Raw genomic sequence first — 21505 nt, 5'->3', positions numbered from 1 at the left:
TGTTAGTGTGGTTATGCCAGCAACTCAATATGCATTTAGGTTCATTTTTTTATTTCCTTTTCAATTTTTAAAAATTGTTTTTCAATTAAATTTTATACTAATGTAACATATTTAGAGAGTTACAAAGTTAACAAAACAAGTACATTCAAAGAAGATAATCTTTTAACATTATCCCTTTTACTCTACTCTCTTCCTCCTACTTTAGGTGACCAAATTTAATGATTTATCCATTTTTTATGCTTAAATGCATATTTATATGCTCATTTACTTAGATAAAATAAATGTGTATTGTACCACCACCTTGTTTAATTGGTGATGTTCAATATATCTCTTCTTAATAGATTATAGAGTATAATTATTGTGTGGAGTTAAAATAAATAATTCAGTTTCCTATTAAGAAACATTGGAGTTGTTTTCTTTATATATTATTAGTAACCTTGTGCATATATATTTTCATATTTTTGTCAGTGTGCCTATGTATGGGATAGACTCCTAGAAGAAGGATTGACAGCTACCAAAGACACACTGATAATGTATTCAAATACATATTTCTCATCATAACCTCACCAATATAAATGAATACTAACTTTTAGATTCATGCCAATATAATAGCTAAAAGGATTGGGGTCCCACTGTAGCTTTAATTTACATTTCTTTTAAATTGTATGAGGTTAAGTTTCTTTTAATACAATTAAGTGGTATTGTATTGCTTTTCTTAGAACCTATTCATTCACTAGCACATTTTATACAGAGTTCTTCTTCTCTCTCTGTAAAAGCTAAATGTATTTTAAAAATATTAACCCTCTGACCAGGATATATATTACAAATATTTTCCCTAGTTTCTCCAGTTTTCATTTTTCTTTCTTTAGCTTGTGATACCTTTTGCCATGTGAAAGTTTATAATATGCACATGTATGTATGCTTGTATATAGGTAACAGGTAAACTATATTATGTATGGGTCTCTATATAAAATCTTTTTTTCTGTATTTTGGGTTATATTTAGTAAGATGATTCCTGTTCTCACATTAGAAAATAATTTACCTATGTGTTCTTTTAGTGAACCAGTTTTCTTTTAGTATTTACTTTTATATTTAAATTTCTGATACATTTAGAAATCATCCTTGTGATGGGAGAAATGTACTTATTACAATTTTTTTCTACATGGCTATTCAATTACCCTAGTTCAGTTCAGTCGCTCAGTCGTGTCCGACTCTTTGTGACCCCATGAATTCCAACCTGCCAGGCCTCCCTGTCCATCACCAACTCCCGGAGTCCACCGAAACCCATGTCCATTGAGTCACTGATGCCATCCAACCATCTCATCCTCTGTCGTCCCCTTCTCCTCCTACCCTCAATCTTTCCCAACATCAGGGTCTTTTCAAATGAGTCAGCTCTCTTGCTTTTTCCATGATCCAGCGGATATTGGCAATTTGGTCTCTGGTTCCTCTGCCTTTTCTAAAACCAGCTTGAACATCAGGAAGTTCACGGTTCACATATTGCTGAAGCCTGGCTTGGAGAATTTTGAGCATTACTTTACTAGCATGTGAGATGAGTGCAATTGTGTGGTAGTTTGAGCATTCTTTGGCATTGCCTTTCTTTGGGATTGGAATGAAAACTGACCTTTTCCAGTCCTGTGGCCACTGCTGAGTTTTCCAAATTTGCTGGCATATTGAGTGCAGCACTTTCACAGCATCATCTTTTAGGATTTGAAATAGTTCAACTGGAATTCCATCACCTCCACTAGCTTTGTTTGTAGTGATGCTTCCTAAGGCCCACCTGACTTCTCATTCCAGGATGTCCAGCTCTAGGTGAGTGTGAGTGATCATACCTTCATGATTATCTGGGTCGTGATGATCTTTTTTGTACAGTTCTTCTGTGTATTCTTGCCACTTCTTAATATCTTCTGCTTCTGTTAGGTCCATACCATTTCTGTCCTTCATTGAGCCCATCTTTGCATGAAATGTTCCCTTGATATCTCTAATTTTCTTGAAGAGATCTCTATTCTTTTCCTTTCTATTGTTTTCCTCTATTTCTTTGCATTGATTGCTGAGGAACGCTTTCTCACCTCTCCTTGTTATTCTTTAGAACTCTGCATTCACATGGGTATATCTTTCCCTTTCTCCTTTGCCTTTCACTCCTCTTCTTTTCACAGCTAATTACCCTAATACTACTTATTAAAATTTCATGTCCTTTATGCCAATTTGAGAAACAAAATTGTTTTAGATTATATATATTTATATAGTATATATATTAAATTCACACATGCAGTTTTTAAATCTGGATTTTCTATTTATTGCATTTATGTGGTAGCTTTAAAATTAAATCATATTCTTTGATACTGTCCTCGGCTCTTGTAAAAGGTGAAGCTTAATTCTCCCACCCTTGATGAAGGATGGATTTAGTGGCTTACTACTATACAATAGCGTATGGCAAAAGTGATGATATGTCAGTTTAGAGATTAGATAATGAAAGACTATGGCTTCCATCTCAGGTTTGAGTTCTCTCTCTAAATATATAAATTAACTTAAGAGATGCTACCTTTACATTGAATATTACTATTTGAATCCATGATATATTTTCCCATTTTTCTAAGTCTACTTTTGAGCTTTTTATGAGTATTTTCTTTTGCTGATGGGCTTCCCTCATAGCTTAGTTGTAAAGATTCCAGCTGCAATGCAGGAGACTCTGGTTCAATTCCTGGGTCAGGAAGATCCGCTGGAGAGGGATAGGCTACCCACTCCAGTATTCTTGTGCTTCCCTTGTGGTTCAGCTGGTAAAAAATCTGCCTGCAGTGCAGGAGACTTGGGTTCAATCCCTGGGTTGGGAAGATCCCCTGGAGAAGGGAAAAGACTACCCACTCCAATATTCTGGCCTGGAGAATTCCCTGGGGTCACAAAGAGTCCGACATGACTGAGTGACTTTCATTTTCTTTTGCTGATAAGTGTTTTGTATATTTCTTGTTAAATCTATGTTTCTGAAATTTTTCTCTTTGCTGTGACAAATGGGCTTCCCAGGTGGCTCAGTGGTAAAAAAATCCACCTGCCAATGCAAGAGGCACAAAGATGAGGGATTGATCCCTGGGTCAGGAAGATCCCCTGGAGGAGGAAATGGCAACCCACTCCAGTATTTTTGCCTGGAACATCCTATGGACAGAGAAGTCTGGTGGGCTACAGTCCCTCGTGTTGCAGAGTCAGACATGACTAAACACACACACATGATAAATGGAGCCTTTCCTTCCATACCCCCTCTCCCCACATCCTTGTACTTATCTTTATACTCATCCTCCTCCTTCTCCCTTTCTTCTTAATTTTGCAGCTTTTATACACAAATACATTTGACTTCTGTATGTTCATTTTATAACCTCCTAAAAGTTATAAAAGGGGTAAGTAAGTTGTGCGCCTCTCACACACGCACAAAAAAGTGTCTACATTATAATCCTTGGAATCCGTGAGTATGTTAGATTAAATGGAAAGAGAAATTAAGGTTGCAGATAGAAGTAGGTGTTGCTAACCAACTGACCTTAATTTAGTGAGATTATCCTAGTTAAACAGGTGTGGCCAATGTAATTACCAGCATCAGGTAAGAGCGGGCGTGGAAGGCAGGAGAGAAAATTGTTAGTGCAGTGTGATCTGGGAAAGATTTGAGTTGCTGTTTCTAGCTTTGCAGATGGAAGGGGCCACAAGAAAAGGAGTAAGAATGGCTTCTAGAAGCTGGGAAAGGCCAGGATACGGATTTTTCCCTAGAACCTTCAGAAAGTATGTCATCTTGCCAACGCCTAGTGAGACCCAGAACTGTAAGTTAATACATTGTTGTTGTTTTAAAGCTATTATATTTTGGTAATTTGTTACAGGAGCAATAGAATACAATGCACTTGAAATGTATTGAATTTTCTTACTGTTTTCAGTGTTTTTGCTATTGATTCTTTTCAGGTTTTGCATATATTTGGTCATGTCATCTGAAAAAAATGATCATGTCATACCAGTTTCAATCTGTAAGATTCTGAGTGCTTTGGCTGGTATCTTTAAAACAATGCTAGTGAATATAGTGGTAATCTTTATCTGTTCCAGGCTTTACTTTGAAAACCTCTATTATTTCCACATTTAGGGGCTGACTTCTGAGTTAAACCATGTATGTTTTATCATGTTAAGAAAATATCCATCAATTCCAGTTTTGTTGGTGTTAAATTTTTTCAAATGTTTTCCTGTGTCCATGAAGATAATCAAAAGGGTGCTTGTCTTAACTCTATTAGTAAGATGGTGGGATTCTGTTTGCAGATATTTTAGTAGAGAATTTTACTTTGATATTTAGAAGTGAAGTAGACCTGTGTTTTAATTTTTGGTTATTTTTTGTGTCATATATTGAAGTCACTATTATAACTTCCTTTTCATAATTAATTTGAAAGAAAGGAAAGAAGTACTGATATATGCTGCAACATGGGGGAACCTGAAAAACTGTATGCTAAATAAAAGAAGCCAGACAGGAAAGGCAACTTATTGTATGAATTAATTTATATGAAATGTCTAATAAAGTCAACTCTCTAGAGTCGGAAAGTAAATTAGTGGTTGCCTAGGGCTAGAGGTGAGAATGAAGATTAGCTGCAAATGGGTGAGGGGATCTTACTGGAGTGATGGAAATGTTAAAAGCAGATTGTGGTGATAAAAGCACAACTTGGCAATTCACTAAAAATTATTAACTTTTACGTTTAAAACGAAGTTTTTTTTTTTTTTTTTTAACTTCTTTGGCCTCATCAGGTCTAAGTTGTGGCAAGTGGGATCTTTGCTATGTCACGCAAGATCTTTTCTTTGCCGTGGTGGGGCAGGAACGCTGTAGACGTGGCACACCAGCTTTGGAGCCTGTAGGCTCAGTGCCTGTGGTGGCATGCGGGGCTTATTTGCTCTGTGGCATGGGGTATCTTAGTTCACCAACCAGGGAAGGTGGGTTTTATGGTATGAAAATTATACCTCCGTGAAGTTGTTAAAGACAGAATTTGTTTTTTAATTGATACTGTGTGCTCAGTTGTGTCCGACAATGTATGACCACATGGACTGGCTCCATGTGGTTTCCCAGGCAAGAAAGTGGGTTGCCATTTCTTCCTCCAGGGGATCTTCCCAATTCAGGAATCAAACCTACCTCTCTTGTGCCTCCTGCACTGGCAAGTGGGTTCTTTACCACTGAGCCACCTGGGAAGCCCCAGTTGAAATGTAGTCTACCCAAATTATATAGTTATATTTAATAGGAAAAAAAAAAGTTGGAAGTTTCCTTCCTTTTCTATTCTTTGGAATAGCTTAAGTAACATGTAGATTACATGGTATATAAATGTATGGTAGTGTACCTGGTGGAAATACTGATCGTGGTGATTTATTGTGTGTACTGGAAGAGGAGAAACAAGGCCTTAAATGATTTTCTCTGTTTCCTTGATGATGATTGGCCTGTTCAGACTATCTGTCTCCACTGAGTCAACTAGGTAAGCAGTGTATGTCTTTTTAAAAAATTTGTTTCATTTTGGTTTTAAAGTATATTTGAAGGGATGTGCAAATATATTCTTTATCTTAAAAAATTCTTCAATTATTTTCCACTCATTTTTAATATTTGTGTTTCCTCTCCTTTGCCCTTAATTTGATCAGTTAATAGATTGGGTTTTTTGTTGGCCTTATTTCAAACAATGATACATATTTGGATCTGCAAAATGTGTTTTGTTGTCAGTTTTTCTGAGTGAATTCTCCTTGGTAGGCACTTCAATATGTGACACATATATATATATATATATATATATACACACACACATGTATATATATGTATGTTTCAGGAGCAGTCCTTGAGTTGCAAATTTCAGTAGTTCTCTTCCATGGCTTCAGTTTTCTTCTTTGAGGATACCTGTTGTACATATATTGCATCTTTTTTCCTTACATTGTGTATCGGTGACTTTCTCTTGAAATTTGCTATTCCTTTTGTAGCTTTTTAAACATCTTAATTGGGGTGGAAAGTAATTTATATATTGTAAAGTTCACCCACTTTGTGTGCAGCTTCATCATTTTTAGTAAATTTAGATAATTATTGAATAATCACAATAATTTATGAACACTTTCATCACCTTATGCCAGAGCATGAAATAAGCCATGTTAAATATTAACTTACAAGGGATGAAATATTGTTTTAAAAAAATCTCTAAATAAATGAGAATTAAATAGAAATCAATAACAAAAATTTGGGAAATCTCCAAATATTTGAAATCACACAACTTATTTTATAAGTAACACAAAAATAAAAGAATCATTCACCTATAGAATGTTCCACACACACACATGGCTTCCTTGAAGTCTTTGTTTGCTAAGTACAGAGTTTAAAATCATTAGAGTTTCTAGTGAAGAGTATATGGATAACAAGTTTCTGTTTCTTTGAATTTCTCCTGATTTTTGGTTGAAATCTAAACAGTTTGGATGATATATGCTACTAACTTCAAATTGATTTTTTTCTTAACTTCTTTTTGTTGTTTGGCTTTTTGCAGGGGAGGTGGTTATGATTTATTTTCGAAATGTAACTATACTTATTTGTAGACATCTTTCTCCTGTTGTTTGTGATTGCTGATACATGCTCAGTTCTTTTATTTTGATTTTTTAAAGTGTGGATTCTTTTGCTTTGTCCTGTGACTACATGGCTTATGAGGTAGTCAATGATGTAAGCAGAGGTTGTATAAAAATTTTTCAAGTTCATAGGCTGTGATGGATATGTGTATGAGTTGAAGAGTACATTCAATGCTCATCTACTCCTCAGCTCTCTTTGCCTTTTAATTTCCACTATTTTCCTTTGAGTCCTCTTGTATATATATGTTCAGAGTTTTCTAGTCAGCCAGGGATGTGTGTAGGACTTAACTGGTTCTTCCATATTCTCCTGGGATATCTCTTAAATTTCTGGCTGGTTTGCCACTCACCCCAACTGTAAGTTTTCCCATTTATTTTCTGTGGGAATTTGTTGTGTTCTAGAAATGCCAGGTTTGGCTGACAAAGCTAGAAATTTTAATCATGTAGTGGAAATTGACTATCTTTCTGACAGTAAAGCAGCTGATTTTGCAGCAATATATATCCTCTGGCAAAGCTACAGATCTCAACAACGAAATGTGAGGGAATGTGCGTATGTGTGTGGGGCGGGGTATGGGGTGAGATGGGGGAGTGGTATTATTTGAAGACAGAAGGGGCAGAAATTACTGCTATTTTAACCAAAGTCCAAGCAATTTTTTAAAAATACTTTTTGATGTGTTTTATATCTTTAGTCTATTTAAATTCTGTTAAATAGTTATTTTTGAGAAGTTTGTTCAGCTAAATATATTTTTCCTCACAAAGTGGATTCACTCACCTCTACTTAGCACCATAGCCAAAGTACCGCATGTGATTTCTTTGGTTTTAAAATTTGTTCCTTATCACATTCTATTTCTCTTAAGATGGCTGCTGTTTATTCACTCTTCTGTTTCTTCATATGGTATAACTTTGTTCCTTTGTGAAATGATTTTTAATTTCATTTCATTTTTTTACAGATTATTTTTCTCTTGCACTCTGTTTCTAATTCTCATTTTTTTTCCACATTTTCTATTTATTTTCATTTTGCCTATTTTTAAATATTTGGTTACAATTTTTATGTTTTGTGTGAACTTTTTTGGGCATGCTTTTGTTATCCATGAGAATATTATTTTCTTCTTAAATGTTGTATAGGATTCCTTTTACATTGTACATTTTTACATAAGTTTAGTTTACTTAAACTTTTGGGAACAAGTGGTCAGGATAGTTATCCTATTTTCATGACCTTCAGTTCAGTTCAGTTCAGTCGCTCAGTCATGTCCGACTCTGTGACCCCATGAATCGCAGCACACCAGGCCTCCCTGTCCATCACCAACTCCCGGAGTTCACTCAGACTCACGTCCATCGAGTCAGTGATGCCATCCAGCCATCTCATCCTCTGTCGTCCCCTTCTCCTCCTGCCCCCAATCTCTCCCAGCGTCAGAGTCTTTTCCAATCCTGATTTGGTTGTTTTTGGAAAAGATCAAAACACTTTGTGAGGTTTACTTGCCTTTCTGTCCTTACAGCTTTTACCTGGGCCTTTTCTCTATTCTGCTCTCTTTCTTGCCAGCTTGCTTAACTTACATTCTAGTCTCAGCAGTTTATTTTTTGTATGTGTCTCTGTGCAGGAAAAGAGTTTAGGTTTTTGTCTGTCTTTAGTTTTTAAGTATTCCTATCGCCAAGACTGCTTCAGCCTTCTCACCTTGCTATGTGTTGTATTTTCTCACGACATTAAGTGTTTAGACTTCTCTCAATTACAGCTGCTTTTTCAGATTGACCTGCCCCCTATTCTGATAAATGCCTGTTGGATACTTTGGGGTTCACTGTTGGCTTTTCTTTTCTTCCTCCCACAGAGCTATTAATGCCATGTTGTACTTACTGATACTGATGTTTTGTCCCCATCTGCTCTTATTTTACATTCATGTAGATGATTTATCACCAAGTGTTTTGTAAATATTGTCTGTTGTTACTTAATTTTGCCATTCTACTTGTTCTGTTTCTATGGAAGGATTTAGGTAGCTTCAAAAATCATGCTGCAGGAATTCCATTTCAAGTGTCATTCAATTAAGCAGTTAATTGACTTAATCTTCCCATAGAAAGCAACTATAAATAATGGTCAAAATGCAAAAGACAGTGATTGAAAGGCCCTGAGGGATTATTAAAAGCGGGCAGAGTATAAGTGGAACTGGACACTCCAATGACAGGAATAACATTCTTACCCATTTTCTTTAACTTTTAGCCAAAGGAAAAGCTATTAGAAAATTTACAGTTCTTATTATCTGAAAAGACAAACAACAGATTTCTGGACAACCACCCTCTGGATACTGAGGGAGAAATCCAAGAAGGAAGAGAAAAAGAGCAGAAGTCCCATAGTTGGTATTTCAACTTTGTTCAGGTATCTAGCTGAGCTGTAAATCATGAATGCCCAAGATATACTCTAACTCAATATAAAACAACTAAACTTTCATTTGATCTTTTACTCAGGAGACAGATTTTTTTGGTTGAGTTCCAGCAAGTTAATGGCCCATTTGAAAAAAATATATCACCACCCTTAGGAAGACTATAACAGAATCCAAAGACTACAAAACATATGGCAGTAAGTCCAATATAGTATCCAAAGTTGGTGGATAGATAAGGAAAATGTGAATTCCTTTTAAGAAAGAAACAATAAGGACACCAATTCTTAAATATCTGCATATTGAAATTTGAACTAGGGTTTAAAACAATGATTATAATTATGCTAAAGAGCATAAAGGAAAATATATTCCCAGTAAATGAGAAAATGAGAAATAATAAAAATTCTGTATCTGAAAATAAAAACTCAATAAAGGCTTTAACAGAAGACTGAAAAAAATAATAATAATAACTAAGGGCTGGGAACTTGGCAAATTTGGTAAAAACATAAACGCTGATATTTAAGAGCCTCTGCAAATCCATTCAGGAATAATTACAAGAACAACCTCTTGAAGGTACATTATAGTCAAATTTGTGAAAACAGAAAGAAAAAACTTAAGAGCAGAAAAGACTATATTGACTTTTACTTACAAAGGAAACACTATTTGTATGTTGCCTGATTTAGCAGAAACTATGGAACCCAAAAAACACTGGGACATGTCATTAAAATACAGACGGTAAAACCTGTCACCCCACACTTCTATATCCAACAAAATTATCCTTTCGGAATAAAGGTGAAAGAGAGATATTTTCAAAGAAAAGAAAACTGAGATAATTCATTGACAAGTGATCTGTACCACAAGAAATGTTAAAGGAAATTCCTGAAGTTGTATAAGTTATGTAAAGTTGAATATAAGTAATTTATATTCTATTTGTATCACACATAGGAAAAGCAGATCTAATTGGCCTAATTTGGAGATCATCTTAAACAGTTATGTTAACTTAGTTACTAATCATAATGTTAATTGTGATTGCATTGCATTTTTATCAATATGTTTTGTGCATTCTAAGTCTTATACATTCAGTATCTTATTCAGTCCTCTCAATCTGTCTGAGAATAGGTATTGTTATTCCCACTTTTATAGATGAGGAAAATGAACTAACTGGTTCAAAGACTCATCCAAAGGCAGACTCCTAATATGTAGTGGGGGCTTCCCTGATAGCTCAGTTGGTAAAGAATCCACCTGCAATACGGGAGACCTGGGTATGATTCCTAGGTAGAGAAGATCTCCTGGAGAAGGGATAGGCTACCCATTCCAGGTTTCTTGGGCTTCCCTTGTGGCTCAGCTGGTAAAGAATCTGCCTGCAACGCAGGAGACTTGGGTTCAATCCATGGGTTGAGAAGATCCCTTGGAGAAGGGTAAAGGCTACCCACTCCAGTATTCTGGCCTGGAGAATTCCATGGACTATATAGTCCATGGGGTCGCAAAGAGTCAGACATGACTAAGAGACTTTCACTCATTCACTCACTCAAAATGTAGTGGAGCCATGTTTCTAGACTCGTCTCTCTCACTTTTAGTTGTATATTCTTTGCATCTGTATTCTAATACACTAATGTTAATCAAATATTAGCAATTAGACCAGATATCTATTAAAAGATCATAACAATCCATGTAGTATTGAAATTGGTAGCTTTCCTCTCTCTTTTAACCCCAAATTAGAATACTTAGTCTTTTGTTAGTAACAGACTATAATTTCAAAAATATTTTATCAAGTCATAGAATAAAAGCAGAGCACATAATTTGGCTTCATGTAGAAACTATTTTACTGGGAATAGTGAGGCTGAAATTATTAAAAAAAACACAAGTTGAAAATTTTTCCTTGGCCTACTGAATAATAATAGTCACTGGATTTTGACCTTTGTCACTTTTATTGTATAAAAAGCATGTATAAGGGAAAAGTGGGATCCAAACAATTTGAATCTTCATGAAGAACCTGAGAAATAGATCTCCAAGTTCCTCTGAAATACTTATTTTTATATCTCCCTTGTGGAAGACAGTTTGAACCAACTTGAACCAACTTCCATTATAATATTGTGACTAAAATTTGAACTTGACATGGCCTGGAAAATTAAAAATTGGAAAATTCTCTTTCTCTTCCCAAGAATACTTTTGGAATAAGTATGTGATGTAATTCTGGTGAACGAAACATAAAAAGTTGTTGCTATAATGTGCCTATTCCTAAGGTATTACTCATCCTTTGAAACCACATATATGGCCTTATAATTTCTACTCAATGGCAAGCTGAAGATTAAAAAAAACCTCAAGCTTAGACTATAGTTGGAACTTCATGATATGTCATACCAGGTAGAAGTGGGTTGTTATTGAAATGTAACATCTGAGTCATCTCAGTGGGCAAAAATTTGTGATTTCTATTATACTTGACCTCAAAGGTCAAGAGTGATAAAAATTATTTGGCAGCATCTAATAATCTAACTTGATAATATATAGAAAGGAAGAAAACTAAAGTATCGGTGTCAAGAAAGTTTGGAGTAGAGATTAATGAATGAAGCACTCAAAATGACCTCAAAGCTTGAATTCTTCCCAGAAGAATCCCAGTGACTCTCTTTGGATATCTGTCACTTCTGGTTTTGAAGTGAGTTGACTCAAAGCTCAGGTGAAATAAAAGTTACACGTGGGCCCAGCAATGTGTGTCCCTGCAACAAGGATGGCTTTGTTGTGGAGTGCATGAAGTATACAACTTATCAACAGTGACCAAGACTGAACACCTGTTATGGTATCGTATACATCAGGACCTCGTGGGAAGTTAATTATAGTGGTTCATGTCATGGTAAAGGGGAAATAAGTTGTCTTTGCCAGAGAAAACCTGCATTCTCTATTTAAATCTTCTTTCCTTGCTCTTCATGTAGGTACTTTAATAAGCAAATGTATACTTTGTGACTGCCTTATGTATTACTGCAATGCTGTTTCATGTAACATGCCTCCAAACAAGACATTACCGTAAAACTGAAAGACAGTAAGCTATTAGCCATGTGATATATAACTCTTTAAGATTAATCTTAATTCTCACTTAATTCTATGAAGTCTTCTTGAATACATCTTTGATAATAATTATTTCCTTTCCTGATTTCACAGCCCTTTAGATTTTTTTTTTTTGCCTTTTATTTGCTCAGTGCTTCTTTTTTTTTTTTTTTTTAAACTTTACAATATTGTATTGGTTTTGCCAAATATCGAAATGAATCCGCCATAGGTATACATGTGTTCCCCATCCTAAACCCTCCTCCCTCCTCCCTCCCCATACCATCCCTCTGGGTCGTCCCAGTGCACCAGCCCCAAGCCTTTAGATTTTTACATCATTTAAGTTATCCTAGCACGGGGGAGCCTGGTGGGCTGCCATCTATGGGGTCGCACAGAGTCAGACACGACTGAAGTGACTTAGCAGCAGCAGCACTCTCTATCTTGTTCTATCATTCAGCCTTTCATATGTGCCCTGCTTTATTAAATTTCAGGCTTTTAAACAAAATCTTAATTCATTCGTTTGCCTTGGTCTACCAGAATATTTTACACATGTAAGATACTGAAAGATTATTTGCTGATGACAATCATATTCACAGAACCTTAAAATTGTATGTGATTTTAAAGGGCATTGAAACCTCAACTCTTCCAGTAAAATCTCTTTTTTGAGAATGCTTTACTTTTGTGGGAAAAAAAAAAGAAATCATGATTGGCTGAAATAAATTGAAAACCCCTTTCATTACGTAGCCATGGTCCAGAACAGTGTAAGTTTGGTGGATGCACACGTGATCTTCTATTACTCTTCTATTCCTTGTGAGTTATGCTTCAAATGTTTATATTTAAAAAGCAGGTCAAGTTATTTTTATCTTACCTGTTAAAGAAAAGCAGTTGTTCCTCTTCTTTGTAGCTTGCAATGTTTAGTTCTAATAACATAATAAATTTTAAAGTTTATCTTCCATGTCTCCTAGAATGTAAGCTCCATAGGGATAGGAATTCCTTCCCCCAACTCTGTTATATCCTAGTATTTAGTAAAGTGCCTGTCATAGAATAGGGATTTTATATATCATTGTTCTTTTGTTGTGTGTGGTTAAGTCTTTCAACTAAAACAAAAGACACCTATAAAAGGTAGTAGACAAAATTTAAAAATAGAACTTTATAAAAGTGAATATACTTATTTTAAGGTCTTTCTATCCAGAAGCAGAGATTAGGAGTCATTTTTGTAGATAAAAACACGTGTATGATAGGGATTTGCTGAATCCATAACTGCTTTCAACAGTTCTTCCCCTTAGTGAACATTATAGAATGTTCTAAATAAATATTATGAGAACCACAGCTAATACCACAAACTTATTTACATAAACCCAAACCTGATTTTCAATCCTAATGATTGCCTGGCTTTTCAAGAGTGATTCTAGTTAGTGTTAAATGACTTTTCTAAAAAGCATACATCAACAGTTTAATTATTAAGATATCACTGTACTGACAGAGATTGGCCTGACCCAGAGGTTGGTGGAGTCTACTTCAAAATTTCATTTCTGAAAGTTGATGATTCTGTACATATTCTGTTGTTTTACTTGAAAATCATTTGATAGAGGGCTTTTAAAAAGAACTGGATATTTCCTAACTCAAGTCTTAAGAGAGTAATTTTAAGAGAGGACCAATTTCAGTTTGGAGTTCTCAAAAGAATTTGGTTCACCTTCATCATTGATCTCTCTGTTTGAAGTGTTCATTTACCATCCTGACATAATCTAGGGCTGCACTGCGTGATGTTGATGATACTTTTGTCAACGTGAAGAATGCAGTGCCATTGTTATAGAAATAGAACAAGAAACAGAGACCTTAATATGTACCATCTGTTTTACAAAAGCGTTCAATGTGGTAATGTATTTGCAATACCAGAAGCAATATCTCTAAGACATGAAATGAACATATGTTGTCTAAGAGCCTTCAGGCTGACATTGAAAAAGAGAAAAGATAGTACTTCAAGGCAAATACTGTCCCAGTAGAAAGACTGCCAGATCCAATATGGCTCAGCCTATTGACAAGTCTCTGGTGAACAACTTCATATAAAGATTTTCACATTGTTATGGGTTGTACAGCTCTCTCTGGCCCATCTTTTCAGCATGAGTAAAATAGTAGCAAACACCCTCTTTGTCACTCTGGGTACTTTACTGTTTCAGAGCAACAGATGTTGTCAGAAAAAGTCACACCATACAATAAAGTGCTTGAATGATTATTTCTAGGACTGGAGTGAAACTGAAACTGCCTTTTGATGAATAAGTAGATAGCTTTAAATACAGAGATGAAAATTCAACCACTAAACGTTATGTTAAAATATCTAGCTATTTAGCATAAATGAAAATTATTAATTTTAAGAACAGTAGCTTATACAATTCTCATATATGTATTGATTACTGACAAATTCTGACCTCATTTTCCTAGATACTCTATATTTTACAATGTAAAATTAAGATATATATATTTATGAATATTGTAGTATGTACATAGCCATAAGGCTGTATATGTCATATTTGTATTAGTGTGCATGAGAAGAAATTACAAAGGTCAAATGATGGATTATTAAGCCCATTAGGAGGAAGAATAGTTAACTAGCTTAACAAGTGTTAGTTTGCTTATATTTCAGTTCCAAAGATTCAATATGGCTTTAAGTTATATTATGCCATAATCAGGCTTAGCTCTTCATAAACATGTCAATATGAAATATAAGCCTTACATTTTAAAAACAGTTGAAAAAATACAGCAGTGGACTTGGAGCCAGAAGATCTGGCTTTGAGTCTCCAATCTCCATTTATAAGGTGCATGACCTGAGGTAAGGCTGACCTGGGGTCACCCTTCAAGGCCTCAATTATGTTAACTATAAATAAGAGGGTTGAACTAAATGATCTCTAAGCTTCTTTCCAAATTTAAGAACTCTCATTGCAAATAGACAGTCATTATCACAGTTTAAAATGGAGGGAAAAACGTGTTTGAAGCATAAAGTCAAGATAATGAGCTCTCTTATTTTATGTATTTTGTGTTTAAAACTATACACTGACCTACAGGAAAGTTTCCTTAAACCATGTTCATAGAAGAGATCTAATTGTTTATATATTTCACAATGGAATCGTTCACATTTTTGTCCAGATTCCTTCTAAATCTCACTTCTGTTTTTTCCTAAAACCCTTCTTTGTGACTAGTATGTTAGTTGTTGAACGGGTAAAGAATGATGCTTGCCTCCTGACCCCGTAACAAGCATGCTTTTGTGTTTCCAGAGCTTTTTGTATTTAGAAGTAGTTCTTTGATTATTAATGGAAAGTTAATTTTAAAATAAAATTTATCTTCCATTTAAATGACTTCTTCACAATCACTCTCATGACCTGACAAAAGTCTAGGATTTATTACAGACATCTCTGTTGCCATTCAAGTTACAATTCAAGGATACTTCTAATCAGGAGATTTTGGTTTTCATTGGGGGTGGTAGTTTAGGCAACAGGTCCATCTTCTTCTCTCAACCCACTTTCCTTAACAGTACAGCTCTTTGGACTGTGCATCTCAAAAGAGCAGGAAAATTGTTCACTAATTGCTGCAGAGAATCTAGAAACATAAATCCAACTTCTCAGCTGAGATTTGTAAAGGAAGCTTTTCCACATTCTCCATAATTAGTAACTTATTTCCTTATCATACCCTAAATCTAGTCCCTGATCATCATTCCCTCCTTATTTTGTTACCCAGCCTATGCTATTAATGTTATATATTATGCTACCCTGACGAGTTTCACAGAGCAGTGAATGCTCTAGGTACCCTTGAATTTAGAGCTTTATTCAAACTGCTGCCTGGTCTCTTGACCTGTCAACAGTCAGGGGTAGATCAACAGAAATTCTTCTCTCTGCTATGGGTCAGAGGAAAGCCACTGATGAAATTCACTTCCAACCACGCAAAGTTCAAAGGCACTAGCTTGAGTGGTGCGTGTGTTTATTCAGGAACATGTGGATCTGATGAGTGCGAGGAGATTGGTGCAGTATGGCTCAGATGCAAGTCATTGAGTATAATTGATTTTTAATGGCCTGGCTACCTGCCACCAGATGTTCATCAATTAGGTACGCTTTCGAAAGCAACACAGCTGCTTATTTCATGCTGACTATCCAGTGGCTGAGGGATCGTTACATACTGTAAGAAACCAACTCTGTGTAGTGCGACCATACGTTCAGTTTGCTCTCAACCAATTATGATGGAGGCCTATAAGTATTAATAATACCTTCTTTCTCTTTCTCAAAATATCCCAGTTTGGAAAATAAAGCACTCGGACATCGTACCTAGTTGTCATGCTGGTCCATGCACCATACAAAGCTAAGTGTATCATTGACTTGTCATTTCCAACTTTCTCCCATGCCTCCTCTCAACTTACTCAAAAGTTCTGAAATGTATAAGATCCTTTTTATTTTCATTGAAATAGCCTCATGGAGACTTGGTTCTCCTATCTGTAGTCTCAGGAAGAAGGTATTGCTATTGTTGTGCTTGTTATTTGTCTCATCTCTTGTTAATGCTGAGAAATCCAATGCCATTCTGATATCTGAACCACACAGATTTAGTAAATTAAAACAGGGCAAACTTATCCTTGAGATCCAGAGGACAAGGGCTTCCCAGGTGGCCAGTGGTAAAGAATCCTCCTGCCAATACAGGAGACAAGGGTTCAATCTTGGGGTCGGGAAGATCCCCTGGAGAAGGAAATGGCAACCCACTCCAGTATTCTTGTCTGGAAAATCCTGTGGACAGAGGAGCTTGGTGGGCTACAGTCCACTGGGTTGCAAAGAATAGGACATGACTGAATGACTGAGCACATACACACATCACTCTGACAATGGCACTTCTGCTTCCCACTTCCACATTTACAGACCCTTGTGGTTACTTTGGACCAACTGTAATAATCCAGTATAATCTACTTATTTTATGGTCAACTGACTAGCCATCTTAAGCCCCTCGCTGTGTAAACTAACATCTTTGCAGGTTCTAGTGGGGTAGGATGTGAACATCTTTGAGGTGCCATGATTCTCCCTATCACAGACTCTTACAGGCTGATGCAGGGTTAAGCATTCAGCATACTCATCAGCATTTCTAGTTAGATATCTCATTGGTATCTCAAACCAAACTCAAAGCCAAATTCTTGATCTTTGTTGTCCATAAATCTGTTCTCCCTTTAGCCTTCAATTTTTCAGTAACTAGGCATACCAAAAATTTTAATTGCCAAAACAAATTATTGACACCCTGTATATTCTTACATTTGCATCAAATCCATGAGCATGTTCTATTTGCTCTATTTTCAAAATAAATCTGGGATTCAGAACTTCCTTCCTTACTACCAGTTGCCCAGAGCAGCTTTTAGAATATCATAAGTATTAGTAGTTCATGAATGAGCTAATTTCTTTCCCAATTACATGATTACATACATTTTTAAGAAGTTTCTATGTTGGTTTGTAGCTTTCTGTTTGATTGCCTTTAATTCAGATGATAATTTATTGAATTAAAATATATATCTTTAATAAGTATTTGTTCTCAATGCAAACTAAGGTATATATGATTTAGTCAGGATTCTTAATTGAGAACAACAGAAATTATTAATTTAGGCAGACAAATTTAAATATAGGTTGCAAAAAAAAAAGAATCATGAGGTTTAAAAAAAGCAGGTCCTGAAAATAGGACTTAGTGCAGCCACATTATTCATCCCAACACTGCTGGAACCCTACCTGTTATACAAACCAAGGCATTGGCACTGGTGTTTTGTTCCTCTTCTTTTATGATTTCTTGAATTTTCTTCCTAGCAATATTTTATTCTGTGTAACAACCACCATTCTTAACCTATCCCATTATTGAATGGAAAGACACAATCAATTGTAAATGAAAATGACATGAAAGATAAAAGTACCTGATTTGAATTCCCTACAACTTGTTTGTTCTTTTATTCTTTTATATTTTCATAATGTTATAACCAATAATCCCTTGTGTTTGCATTTCCTCTTACACATAAGTTGTGTTGATTACAAAAAGAAGCTGAACATTACATTTTTGAATCTTGATGATATAAATATCAAATGTTTTTGAAAGTTAAGATTCCCAGTATTCAAATAATTCCCTTGAAGTGAAGGGGAAACCAAAGGACCAGATACAGTCCTTCAATTTTTGCAGTTGAAACGCTCTTCATGTTAGATTATATTTATTCTAAATGGCCAAACACAGTGATGCTCTGTCTTAGTTTGCAATGTGTATGACTCGCACAGTTAATAGTAGTGGGTCAAACAGTGGTGACTAATGAGGCTAATAAGACTTATTCTGTGTTGGAGCTAACAAATCCTTTATCAGTACTTCAACCACTCTGCTTATGTGCCCTCATTGTTAAGATTATGCCTTTCATCTATGGAAACCAATCCCTTTCATATACAATTTCAGCAAGAAGCTTATAAAATGTGTATTAAAGCAGTATTGACTTGTCTAACAATAAAAAGTACAATTAGGCTTCCAACACAGAGCATTTCTAATTTGCATAAAAACCTCTCTAACCTATTCCTTTTACTGCAGAATGTAACCAAAAGGTTATATTCTGTTCCATGCACCAGTAATTACTCTAAAATCACTAGACAGATGTACCTATGTAATATTGTTCCATTCTTTATGCAGATCATTAAAATTGAATTTATATGTAAGATATATTAATAGGAAAATACCAGTAAAAATCATTATAAAAAGTGACCACACACAATGGTTTCCTTCTATATACTATCACATAATGTAATAATTTAAGACAGTTTCTTACTGAGATCCACTGTCTTGATGAAAAAAATAAACTCAAGGATAAGACTAAAGAGGTACTTTTATGACACCTTTTAATTGAGACTTCTAATTTACATAATATTTAGTTTTAAAGGACAACTTTTAATCACCAGAAGAGTAATTAGGAACAAACCTTATGTAAAAAGTAGGCAAACCAATCTGAAAATTATGTGATTATTTTAAAACTCCTGGAATCATTTATAATGGAACATTTTTGAGAGTTTAAGTTGTTCCTTAGCCATGTGTGAACCTTTGTCACGTAAACACATGCCTCTCTTATGTAACTGAGCATTTTAATTCCACTTTTTAAAGCGATGGAAGCTTGTGTGACTCTGGGGATTCTTATGCCCTTTGATTTCCTTAAATGATTCCTAGGAGGAACAGATCAGAGCATGGCTAATTCTCTACTTCTTTGCAAAGGTGGCATGAAAATGCTTCATGACCACTGCTGATGAGCCTTCCCATGGTTGTGTAATAAAGAGCAGCAGTGTTCTACCAGGGTAACACAAAATGACATTGCCTCAGGTCACTTCAGGGCATGTCACATCATGTAACACAACATAACCCGATGTAACCTGATCCAACAGGTCAGGTGCCTGTTGCCTATTTGTAGGAAATACTTTTTTATTTCTCCTTTAGAGGAGAGGCCATGTCACCACGTATAACGAAATGTCATTTCTAGCTCTGGGTCCAAGGGATACCAATGGAAATAATTTCCTTCCCAATTACAGTGGACTCTGTTCAGCACTGAGTTACCGAGAGTGCATGTCATTAACAAGAATGTAGTTGTGAAAGTGAGTTGAAGGAAATCTGCCTTAATTAGCACAAATTTAAGACTGAACAAAAGTTGTAGCAGAGACAGAAAGCTATATTTTTTTAAAACTGACACTTAAAACAGGGAAGAGAGAATAGTTAGGAAACCAGTAATAGTTAATAAAACAGCATTCTTTTATAAAGGAGAATTGTTTTCTAGGAAAAATAATAAATGGCCAAGCAAATATTTTTTTTTCCCCTATAGAGATTACTGTTAACCAAGGAATTGATGAAAAAAGTATTTACATTGCTTCATTCCTGAATTTGTCAAGTGAAGTTATCCACTGTGCTGGGTGCATGTAGGTATATGAAAGAGGCATGATACCCAGCACATGCCCTCAGTAGGTTTCCATGACTAAAGAAACAAAATAAGCAAAGATTGCACACACATGACATTCAGTAAATGCTAAACTCCAGGCTATTATCCAGAAATACTAGAGAAAGAGAGGAAAAAAATATGAACATTGACTGCGTTAGAAAAGAGGCCTTGGAGTTTTGAATTTATTATTATCTGCTTTATGTTTAATTTTCTAATCTCACAAGGAAATCTGAGTCTATTAAATGGTAAAAACATGTAGTTCACTAGGAGTGGTTAACTTTACAAATATCTAACTTGAGGTTTAATCTATAAAGGTAAAGGGAATAACCTTTTAAAATATTTCTTAGGCAGGTAACTGAATTAATTATTTTATTTGGAATAAAATTATTGGCTTCATTATTAGAAAATTTAAAATAAAGCTTATATAGCAGCACTATAAATTTCTACTTGTAAAATGTTAACACATGCATGCTAAAGGAAACACCCATATAACTAGTCCTTATTAAGTATTTAGTTGATTTAATTATTTATTTAATTGACACGAATCCTATCTCATTTGGCAATAGTCTATTAAATGTTAAGGACAAGAATTGAGTAAAAAGAATAGCTTAAAAGACAGAAACCAGGTTTTGTGGGAATAGGAGTTTCATAATTGTGTTAAGGGATGACATGCATTCTTCCTGGACCCAGATAGTGAAACAAGAAGGACATGTACAGGGGATAAAAAAGGTGGAGGTAGGCTTTATATTTTTATCCAGATATGCAGATGACACCACCCTTATGGCAGAAAGTGAAGAGAAACTAAAAAGCCCCTTGATGAAAGTGAAAGAAGAGAGTTAAAGTGTTGGCTTAAAGCTCAACATTCAGAAAACGAAGATCATGGCATCTGGTCCCATCACTTCATGGCAAATAGATGGGGAAACAGTGGAAACAGTGTCAGGCTTTCTTTTTTTAGACTCCAAAATCACTGCAGATGGTGACTGCAGCCATGAAATTAAAAGACACTTACTCCTTGGAAGGAAAGTTATGACCAACCTAGATAGCATATTCAAAAGCAGAGACATTACTTTGCCAACAAAGGTCTGTCTAGTCAAGGCTATGGTTTTTCCTGTGGTCATGTATGGATGTGAGAGTTGGACTGTGAAGAAAGCTGAGTGCCAAAGAATTGATGCTTTTGAACTGTAGTGTTGGAGAAGACTCTTGAGAGTCCCTTGGACTGCAAGGAGATCCAACCAGTCCATTCTAAAGGAGATCAGTCCTGGGTGTTCTTTGGAAGGAATGATGCTAAAACTGAAACTCCAGTACTTTGGCCACCTCATGCGAAGAGCTGACTCATTGGAAAAGACTCTGATGCTGGAAGGGATTGAGGGCAGGAGGAAGAGGGGACAACAGAGGATGAGATGGCTGGATGGTATCACTGACTCTGTGAGTCAGTGAGTGAGTCTGAGTGAACTCCAGGAGATGGTGATGGACAGGGAGGCCTGGCATGCTGCGATTCATGGGGTCGCAAAGAGTCGAACACGACTGAGCAACTGAACTGAACTGAAGTATTTATTTCATAAGTAATACTATA

The 21505-nt window shown here is 35.5% G+C and overlaps 1 long non-coding RNA gene across 4 annotated transcripts in view; it reads left to right on the top strand.

The window, feature by feature from the left end:
- Positions 1-3575: 3575 nt before the first annotated feature.
- Positions 3576-21505, top strand: part of LOC147374286 (uncharacterized) — a 394034-nt gene continuing 376104 nt past the window's right edge. For 2 of the 4 annotated variants that reach the window (XR_015162600.1, XR_015162598.1), the window contains exon 1: positions 3576-3794. This is a non-coding gene — a long non-coding RNA (uncharacterized LOC147374286). The remainder of the gene's footprint in view (positions 3795-21505) is intronic. The other 2 variants (XR_015162596.1, XR_015162597.1) reach the window with 1 other exon arrangement.

This window comes from Bos grunniens, chromosome 4 (genome assembly GCF_055505025.1).
Source record: "Bos grunniens cultivar Pamir isolate PY7600 chromosome 4, Bosgru_T2T1.0, whole genome shotgun sequence".
Lineage (NCBI taxonomy): Eukaryota > Metazoa > Chordata > Mammalia > Artiodactyla > Bovidae > Bos > Bos grunniens.
This window is presented reverse-complemented; position numbering and strand designations above follow the sequence as displayed.